Below are 11,420 nucleotides of genomic sequence, written 5' to 3' on the forward strand. Positions count from 1 at the left end.
AGATATTCAGTTCTCCAAGTATGTACCGTTTGGAATGCCATTATTTACTACTTTTAGTTTTTGCACCTGACATGGCTCTTTTTTTCTTCTGTTCACAATCCAGCCTCAGTGAGTTACAGGTGAACTATAATAATGAGCGATCTAGGTGCGCTGGTAGCTTCTCATACATTTAGCTTTCTGTGGCTTGAAAATTTTATACTTAATGGGCCTTATCGATTGTCAGCTTAATGCTACTGCTGTTGAGACTCACTTTTTGTTTGCAGGGATTTCACAAATCCGTCGTTGCCATCTGATTAGACAAGCAGATCCTCTCTGGTAAGAGCCTACCCTTTACTTCCAACTCCAACGTATCTGTTTAGTGACTCGTCTCTTCAGTGACCTAGTCTTTGGTTTTAGCATAATGGGTTTGTGGTTTTGCACATCCAAGGCTAGCTGTAACATCATTATATGCAACATTGTTAAAAGAAATGGCATTATTATTATTTCAACCTTCATAAAAGACAAAAAAGAAAAAAGAAATACCATCATTAGATTTGATACCGAAATGCCCGATGTGCATTCTGTTACTGTTTTTGCAACAGCCTGGCTATGGTGATGTTGGGGGTCTGTATGCACTTCAACCTCCAGGTTCCGGGGCAGGCGCTTATATTGTTCTTTCCTCTTACTTTTGTATGGTTCTTTGTTATCTCACTCACAGGTTCCGGGGTAGGTGCTTATACTGAAATGCCTAATGTGCATTCTGTTACTCTTGCGTAATTTCCCTAATCACATTCTTCATAGACTTTAGATTAATCATGTGAATTTTTTGTATTATTTGTCATAATAGATCCCCTCGGATGCTGAACTTCATTGACTCCGTAAAATCCATCCATTACAGAACAGATCTTGTAAAACCTATATAATGTAAGTGTAAAATGTAATATATATAACAAGATAAAGGAGATGCCAACATTTTTAATAAATATAAGAAAGGTAATCTTGTACCTAAACCTCACTTCTCCCTGAAACTGTCCAGATCATAGTAGAACCTAAACCAAGCAGAAAATAATATGAGAGAAAATAATGTATGGTATGGAACTGGCGTTGGTTTCAACTTCAATGGCCTCTTTCAATGTACTCCAAACTGCAACTTGTTTGGCCCTTCCAGCAGATACAATACAATTCAATACATTTGATGATTATAATGGCACGAAAAACAGAATCCCACATCTGTTTTTGCAGTTTGTACCCTTTGCACACCAAATCACAGTGTGATCAGAACTGTTCTTAGCATGCGATTTGGACAGAGTGCATCCCTGCAAAATCAAGAATATCTAAGCCTATCTGAAGGTTTTGGATTGACATAAGATACTCTTGTCCATTGGTTGTTTATTATTCGACCAAAAAACGGCCATTCTACTTATTACTTAAATAAATAAATAAGAGAAATGTTCCAATGCTCCTAGTTGCATCTGACCACTTGGATAGTCCAATAAATCGATCTCTACTATCTATTGAGTCCATAACGCATTCTATGGGCTACACTGAAAAAATCACACTGATCAGATGAGCCAATCCATTCCAGGTTTGTCCTTGTTTTTGTAGTCATCCTTTTCCAAGACATTTATGAAAGGATTAGGATTGCCTACTAGAAGTGACTCTTTAGAATCTGATGGTCCCCAATAAATAGATCCATCAAATTGTTGAGTGGACCTATTTTGTGTAAATGATCTTGACTTTCGATATTAAAGGCTACTGCTCAGATTATTACAATAGTCAGGTTGGTGTGATATATGCATGATATCCTATGAAATCTTTGAGTTGGGTTGAGGAGGGCAATAGGGTCCACACATTTGCCTCTAGGGACCGGTCACACCCATCCGTGAATGCATTTGCAGCAAGGCGAGCTGCAGCATAATGGAAAGGCTATCTTTGATCTTGTTAGTAAGGAGTCTAATGATGTAGCTATCAGTCTTGCACTTCAAGGTCCTGGTCATCCTGACCTTTGTATTGGGACTTTGGTACCCTTCTGAATCCCTCTTAATAAATATCCAAAAATAAAATAAAATTGCTATTTGAGTCAATGCTTACACTTGATAACAATGAAGTGGGGATTTCTTTCTTTCTTTTTCTTTTCTTTTTTCTTTTTTCTCCATTTAGGTATTTAACTGGGAATATGCTGATTGGGCCTATACCTTGATGGATCATAAAGAAATAATAATCTTACTCATCAGACTGATTTCCTTAAATGCAGGTAGTTTTGCACTGAAGAAGCAAATGCTGGATGACAGAAGATTCTCCAAAATGCATCTGAATTTGCAACGCCTCCTGCAAGTATTTTCTCAATGTCTATACACATTGCCTTAGAGAAAAATATGTACAAAAGGTGCTTACCCAATCACAAGGTAAGCACACTAAATAGGAAAACTCCACAAACATCACTACTTGTGGCTGCACCTAGCACATGTGGGACATCTAAGCTAATTGTAAGGTGTGACTGACTATGTAGATGACTTGGTCCAGAAATCAGGTGGATCACTCATCAGGGAGCCACTTGTGTGTGTGAACGTGGACCATTGGGAAACTGTTTATGAATGTGAAAACCAAAGTAGCCCCTGTATTGTGAATGTTATCCATCCAAGTGGAGCCCAATAGAACAATGATCCCAAATTTACAAAAAGAAAAAAAAAAGAAAAAAAAAAGAAAAAAAAAATGAAGAGAATGCTAATTATGTGTTAGATGACCCATTTGTTTGGATATCAAACTTAAATAAGTATATCTTTTAAGAAAAAGTAATTTATTTCAGTCCTTTGTTTTTTATTTTTTTGCTTTTCAAGTTCCAAAAGCAACTTATTTCCTTCATTTTTGTTGGTGACACAGTAGGTTGATTGCAAAATAGTAACATTGTCACGCCCCAGACTCGGTAACCGGATTCACAAGGAACCCGATGGCCGGTTCTGGCCGCAACAGCCTCCGTAGTACCCCACTCTCGGCTCCTGAAGCAAGTTCCGATCCTGGGATCCTACAAGGAGGATTTTCATAATAATATAACCATTTCCAATACGAGCATACCCAAGATCATAACAAGTAAATCTGAGAATAAAAAAAGGCACATATCACAAAATCCACTATGAATTTGAACTTTTACAAGTTTATATAAGGTCCAAAAGGACATACATAAGATAATAGAAGAAAGAAAGGAAGGATGCAATACTGGGTCCTCAAGCTCAGCTCTAATCCAAACTCTGCCACTGCGACACCTGCCTAGGATCTCCTGCACGCATCAATCGTGCATAAGCTTATAGAAGCTTAGAGGGTGGTGTAAGTGTGTGATAATAGTGCACAGAAGAATAATAGGAGATACAGGAAGGAGACATGCTCAATGAGAATATCACTAGCCTTACCAAGGCTTATCATGAATATGATGCAATGAGTACTGGACGCCATACCAAGGCAATGCATGAAGGGGCTTACATAACCAATACAAATGTGATGCAAGTAATGCCAGTGCTCATAACCAAATCATATGTCAAGTATATTTCCAATCATAAGGAAATCACCGGGGTCCATTACACTGCTGGATGACTGCCGCTCTACAGACCCCGCACAGTCAAACGAGCGTAAGAGACCTCACTACCCACCTGTGGACAGCCAATCACCAACAAGGCCTGACGGCAGCGGACCCATTCACGAGCTGGTCAGACTCAGCATAGCAATGCCCTCTTACATCAGGCGAGTAAGGTCACACCCCTATCCAACCGACTACACGACAGTGGGAGTCACGGCCTAATGGTATAAGGCCCTCGTGCACTCATATATTCCACCCGGTCACGGCGTTGGAGCAGATCTTTGGTACCATGAAAGTTTTGGGAATTTCACCCATGGGCATCCTATGCACCCAGTATGCTCAAGTAACATTTTCGGTGTCTAAACATGGCCATCCACGATGTATTTGTGGAGGCTACAACCCTGATGAAGCAAGGGTGATAATGCTCATATTATGCAATGCCAGATGCATGAATCACACAATCAACTATGCATCAATTCCAAGCATCCAACATGCTCAAGAGGGAATATTACGTCCCTCGGGAACACAGCATGCAATGCCCAATGACACAATCATAACCACACACACAGTGTCATCCAAGCATACAATGATGCACATGGGCCATGAAGATGGGTCTAGGCGCATCATGCGGCGATATACAAAGTAAATTACATTCTTCGTATCCAATAAGGAACCAAGACTAGGTACTTAGACAATATCCATAAGGAATCTCACCTCTAGTGGGGGCCCATTTACCTGGGGTAGCCCATGAGACTAAGCATACAACTACGGGTCTAATTAATATAGAAATGAGCCTAGCAACTGTCTAAGATAAGTATCCAATCACTCTTAAATACAACCGGACCTAGAGGGGTCCATAATGGGGACATTTAACCACCATTCCTCAAAAAGGCATATCAACCATGAACTATATGGATAAAAGGCCCAAGGCCTACATTTAAGATAAAAATAAAAGTAATCACATACATATATTCCTCATAATAGGCCATAAAAAGATATAATACCACTTTTAACAACATGGCTCTAAGAGGGGAATTAAGGCCCAAGGCCCAATTCCCAATGGCCATAGAATCCATGCATTAAGTTGGACTTGGTGGGCAGCCCGCGTACACAATATACGGCCCAAAAAAATAGGTTTAAGTTTGGATGAAATGGGCCCCACTACATCAGCCCAATAACTAGCAATTTAAGTGGGCAACCAAGGGCCCAATACTATCCTTACCTCAACCCACAAGTCCATCAAAATGGTGGAAGTCGGCCCAATGTATGGTTGGGCCAAGCTGAGATGTCCCTGCCCAATCTGGGCTCATTGGATGTCTCAAAATTCTGATCTTAAGATGGGGTCCTCATAAGATCACTAAAAGTGACCCAAAAGAATGCACTGATTAAGCCCAAAGATTATAAGAAAGCATAAGCATGTAACATGTACACAAGTTCTCAATATGGTGAGCCCCACAGCCAAATAAAGTTGTAACCATAAAATTGTACATCGAAGGCCCTTTGATAAACTTTTGACCCGTTTGACTTCCTGGGCCTGCTAAGGTCCAAAAATTAGTTGAGTATGTGAAAATAATCTCATGAAGGCCAACTATACTCACTAGGGGACCCCACCAGATGGAGAGTGTGTATATATCATGAAAAGATCAAGTAGGCCTACTACTGGATTATGAGTCCAGCAGCAACCCAAGGCAGAGAGTGCTTCCACAATCGGGCGATCCAAGGCTTGGACGGCCTGGACCAAACATGCATTAAGGTAGGTTCCACATACATGCACATTGAGCCTTAAATAAATAGCCTAAGGTCTATGGTGGGCCTTTAACCACCCATAGAGAAACCTATGAGCTTACCTTAGGATCACCCAGGAGGACATCCAACCTCAACTGGTTTCCAAGAGGTAGCTCACCACTACCCATATAATGAAAGATCTAAGGCCTAAGCAATGTGTGGACTAGTAGGCCATACACCAAGCCCAACTCATAAGCCATATAGTGGGCCCTTAAGTAAGGTTTGGGCCCAACCACAAAGGTCATAATTCCACATATTGTGGTGGGCTTCATGGGCAGCCCAGTAATTCATTTACATGGGCAAGTTTCACATTTAACACAAGTGAGTTGGGCCTCACTTTTGGCCTAAGTACAGGGTCAGTTTAATGGGCAGCCAAGGGCCCGACTTCTTGTATATCATTGCCCCTAAGCCCATCACAATAGATAGGAGAGTATAGGCTCAAGATCAATGGGCCTATCCAAAAGAAGTGAGTCCACAAGGCCTACTTGCTAACGCAAACATGCATATACTATATCACATAATGGGCCCTAAAGAAATGGCCCAAAACAAAAGTCATCCAATTCATACATTATGGTGGGCTTGAGGGCAGCCCATAAACCCAAGAATACACATAGGCAAGGCCTATACTGACAGTGTGGGCCTTGCCACATCAGCCCAAAGACTTAACAAGGCCCTCCACAATATACATTTATGTGGGCCCCGCAAGTCAGCCCATAATTAAGCATTTCATGAGGACATCACGGCTAATAAATACACACGGTCAGCCTGTAGATGGCCCGTTGGGCCCGTGAAATAATAAGGTCTGGCCCTGCACGATCTTGGGCTCAAGAAATAGGTTTCCAGCCCATTGGGCCTATAAACTACCAAAAATCTAGTTAATGTTAACCCCCAACATCACCACAAAGGTGGGTCTTAAAAGGAACTAATTATGCCCAAAAATGTCTAAGGAAATAAGGCAAGGAGTGTGTGCAATACTCTCTTAAATCTGGTGGGCCACAACAGCTCCAAAACAATCAACTATGGAGCAAATTTGGGCCCCTTACTGGAATTTCAGCCCACCCACTCCTGGGCCTGCTGGAATCCAGAAATTTATGTAATTCAGATGGGTTACCAGCCCATGGTGACCCACACATATCACAGTGGGTCCCACCGGATGAGAGAGGAATGCACAACACATATTAGAAGTGGACCATGCCGCTGGAATACAGGCCCAGCAACAGCCCAAGGTAGGGGCGTCCCGTGATGGGTAGTCCTACGGGCCTGAGTATCTGGCTCAAAACTGACCCAAGTTTGTAGGCCACACCACGATCAGTACAGGGGCCCGATGGCCATGAAAATTTACAAGATGGTCCTCCCATAGGTGGACCATGAATCCTCAAAATTTTGTGATTTTTGGACGGTTAGAAGTATTTTAATTAATTTAAATAAAACAGACCACCAAGAAAATCTGGTGAGTCAGGACACCTGAACGTGGTGAGCCATTCCAGCACTTGTCACGATGTGCACGGGGCTCCATTGGCCTCAAAAATTTGTAGGTGAGTCCTACCATGGGTGGACCACCTCCTTGTAAATTTTCATGATTTTATAATACTCAGAAGTATTTAAATTAATTTAAAGAATACAATCTATCCAAGGTGAAATATTGCTGGAATATAACTGTCCTGAATTTGGGCCATCCAATGGGTGGGTTCTGGGCCTCCAAAATTCCTGAAATTTGGACCCAAGGTCCCTCATCAAGCCTAAAACAAGGTGGGATCCAGAAATATGGCCCACCTTCTTAGAAATTATTTATTTTTTAATATTATTTTTATGGGACTATGCTGCTGGACTGCACAGCAGAAATTTCTGGCAGTCCAGTATGTTGGCCCACCCTTTTGGATGCCCAAATAGGATTCATTGGCCCTGAAATTTTGTGGATAGGTCCTACCATGGGTGGGACACCTCCCTACAAAAATTTAGGATTTTTGGGATAGTAAAAATATTTTATTTAACTCATACATTTTATGGACAGCAAGGTCCAGATTTTTATTTTCCTGCTACAGCAATGTTGCTGTCCCTGACTTTAGCACCCCATTTGAGTGGGCACAGGTCTATGTAAATTTGGAAAAATGCAAGGCCAACCTTCCTATACAAGTATACAGTAAGGTGGGGTCCACAAAGGTGGCCCACCATTTAAAAATCAGGCTGATATTTATGATTGTCCAGCAAACAGTGTGGCTAGACAGTCCAAAAAAATCTGGACCGTCCACCCTCCTTGGCCCACCCTTTTGGGTGATCAAATAGAGACATTTGAAGCTGAGGTTTAACATACTTTTAGGTGGGGTCCACACCTTAAAGAGAAGTCTAAGAAATCAGGAAAAAGAGACCACAAACAAGGCCTACAACCTATACATTACAACATAAAAAAATAATTCCAGTAATCTGGACAGCAACATGTTGCTGTCTAGATCAGCCCAAAAAATTAATAAATGGGAAATAAATCATAGATTCCATAAGGTGGGGTCCACCCTGATGTGTCACACAACTCTCAGGCCTAACCCCTCCCCAAGAAAATCCATAAAATCAGGCCTAAAGGCTTTCCAAATCAAGCAGCAAAACTAGGCAGCACAGTTGGGCCTGGGTGTCCAACAACTTGGGCCTGGATGTCCCAAAAATTTAAAAATTCTGGTTGCATGGCACATCAGGTGGGCCACATAATCATTATATCCAAACCACAGAAAGGGGAGAAGAGAAGAAGAAATGAAATCTCATCAAGATGGGGTCCATGGAGAATGGCCCCATCAAGATCACATGCATGCAAGTGATGGCTAAAAAAAACCTTATCCAAGGAGTGGTGGACCTTCACTATTGATGTGGTGAGTCCTACACTCTCCATATGAAGCAACAAAAGATCTATGAAAATAAGAACCATGCAATCTATCCTACATGCTCACCCACTTGATGGATCTTCAAGATTCTCCAACCACCATGCTCCTTAAGCTTCAAGGAAGGAGGTTCAATGGTGATGATGGATCTTTGATGGTTAGATCTAGGGGGAAAGAAGAGGAAAGATGGCTGAAAAAGTTTAGCAATGGAGGACATTGGAGAGCATTTGTAAAGAGGAGAAGAGAGAAATGAAGAAAGAGAGAGGGAGATGAGAGAGTTTCTAAAGTTAAAATGATTGCTTTCTTAGAAAAAGATGAGTTTTGAAAAGAGAAAATAATCATTGCTCATGGGATAGGGTGGCTCATCATTGCCTAGAGAAGCTAATCTCATCATGGTTTTCTTGAGAAAAGAAGCCATCATTGCTAGGCAAAAGGTGGCTTAAATGGGGAATAGTATACATGGGGAAATGTGCAATCAGGTGGGTCCCACCAAAAATGCAATCAACGGTCCAAATAATGCCCGGTCCATAACTTTTGATGGACATGCCGGATTTACGCATGAGACACGATGCTGGAACCACGGCAACGATGCGGTCGCAATGGCATAGGTCTTGGGTCAATCTGAGTCGGGTCTACGTGACCAAACTCAAGAGTGACCACAATCACTATCCGAAGGTCGCGGGTCGCCGAAATTTGACTGGTAGGACCGCGGGACCAAAATACACGAGATGCATACTCACACACACACATGCACACATGCGAACTCGGGTCAGGTCTCACAAAAATTTCCTTCAATCTGTTGATATGAGACGGCCTTTATCCATTTGTAGTTCTATCCAATCCTCTTCTGTAGTTCCTTGGTATCATGAAAACCCATTCTCCTCAAACATAAGACTTTCTGTGCTTTTCCAATTAGTGATGCTAGATGTTTGGAAAAAAAAATGAAAGAAAGAAAAGAAAAGAGAGAAAAAAAAGAAGCTAGAATGTAAGAAAACTGCATGTGGACTAAAGACCAAACCACTAACAATTAACTCAAACCACAACTAAAAAAAAAATATCTAAGGATCAATTAAAAATACATTAGTTTGTGTTTATCAAATATAAGAGAAATGTGCTCAAGTGGACTAAGACCAAACCACTAACTATTAACTTTGGTGTTTGCAAGTTATGTTGAGGATGTAGGGGATCCTTATAGAGATCAGATGAAAGACTGTATCAGTTTAATAATGGAAGAATTGAAATCTAGAGGAATTGCCAACAATCACACTCTGGCATACTAGGTATTCATTTAAAATTTCAGCTTTTGGTTTCTAGCTTTGGTTTCCAACTATTAGAAATTTCCAATAATCACTCAAACATCATGGTCGTCATCAAAGTAGAGTTTTTCTGATTTCTACCTGATCAGCTTTACATTGGATCATTTTTATTTTTATTTTTTTGTTATTTATACAAGTTTAGCTAGGAATAATTCTTTGACCAATTAAAAGATGATCATTGCATGTTCTTGATTTGGATTTCTACTAACCATTCCCTTAGTCAGCAGCCAATTACCTTCTTTCGAGAGGTAACTTGTAACTCTTCAATTGAAATGCTAACATGCACAGTTATCTTTGAGTTATCTTGATTTTCTCATTCCCTTTCTCTGGTTTTGCATTATGTGACCATCCTTCCATCTTGGACAAAGAAGAAATGCAGGGCTTGTTCAGGTACTAGAATTATGTCCATGTTGTCCATATTCTTTTCTAACTTTCTATATTCATACTAAAGGTAACTCTCTCCTTCTCCCCACGTCTTATTAGCAAACGGAGGTGCTCCAGCTTCTTATCATACGCACCCACAATGCAATTTCTAGCGGCAACCATGGTGTCATTGAAGTTGCAAAAGCGCTTGGCCTCTAGTGTTCTCAAGTGTGGCAAGGGCAAGGTTTAGCTTGATCCAAATGAAGCCAGTGAGATCTCAATGGCAAATTCTAGGTAAAACATTAGGAAGCATGTGAAAGATGGCTTTATCATCAGGAAGCCGATGAAGATTCACTCCCGTTCGTGGGCCCATCGGGCTTTGGAGGCAAAGAGGAAGGGGAGGCACTCTGGATATGGTAAGCGCAAGGGTATGAGGGAGGCGAGGCTGCCAACAAAGGTGCTCTGGATGAGGAGGATGAGGGTGCTTAGGCGCTTGTTGTGCAAGTACAGGGAGTCCAAGAAGATAGACAAGCACATGTACCGTGACAAGTACATGAAGGTCAAGGGTAACGTGTTCAAGAACAAGCGTGTGTTGATGGAGAGCATCCACAAGTTGAAGGATGAGAAGGCGAGAGAGAAGACTCTCAGTGATCAGTTTGAGGCCAAGAGGGCTAAGAGCAAGGCCAGCAGGGAGAGGAAGATTGCTCGGAGGGAGGAGCAATTGGCTCAGGGTCTCGGAGAAAGAGTGCCTGCAACACAATCTGCCGAGGGAGCCAAGAAAGGGAAGAAGTAAAAAAAAAAAAAGAAGTAAAAAGTGATGTTGCTGATATGAGTAGGGGCTAGTACTAATCTGTTGGTGCTTTTAGTTAATATGTTGGAAAGTTGTTTTATTTTTTTTTAAAAAATCTTTTCTGTAGTGTTTGGAAACCAGGATTACTTTTGGGAGGTGCTCCTACTTTTGTTTTGTTCTTTTTATTAAATGGCAAGACTGTTTTGTTTAGATTAAAAAAAAAATTTAAAAATAAAAAATACTAAATGTGATTGAATGAATGAATGATTGTAATTGAATGATTGAATGATTGTAATTGAATGAATGATTATGCAGGTGGTAATTAAATGAATGAATGATTATAATATGTTTTTTAAATGTAGGAAGTAGCTACGGATATTAACCGTAGCTGATAGTCTGAGAACCATAGCTTTTATTAAATGTGGCATATTGCTACGGATCCAGCACTACTTTTAGCTACAAATATTATCCATAGTTGTAATACTTTTCGCTACAGAAATAGTTGCTACGGATTATATCTGTAGCTATTAGAACCTCTAGCTACGGATTAAATCCGTAGCCATAGATTATGGACCTATTGTTATGGCACCTATGACTACAGTCATGCTACAGACTAAAACTGTAGCCATAGGTCTATGGCTACGGTTTTTATCCGTAGCCTTTGCCCCATTTTCTGGTAGTGGATAGTCCATAACATTGACCTGTTGTGCCTTAGCAGTGATTCACTATGCCTATAAGAAGATAGAGACAACGAT

The 11,420-nt window shown here is 40.9% G+C and overlaps 1 pseudogene; it reads left to right on the forward strand.

Moving 5' to 3' along the window:
• The first annotated feature begins 10,027 nt into the window (after positions 1–10,027).
• LOC131221394 (large ribosomal subunit protein eL19y-like) lies at positions 10,028–10,875 on the forward strand (annotated as a pseudogene).
• Positions 10,876–11,420: the final 545 nt, after the last annotated feature.

This window comes from Magnolia sinica, chromosome 12, assembly GCF_029962835.1.
Source record: "Magnolia sinica isolate HGM2019 chromosome 12, MsV1, whole genome shotgun sequence".
Taxonomy (NCBI): Eukaryota; Viridiplantae; Streptophyta; class Magnoliopsida; order Magnoliales; family Magnoliaceae; genus Magnolia; species Magnolia sinica.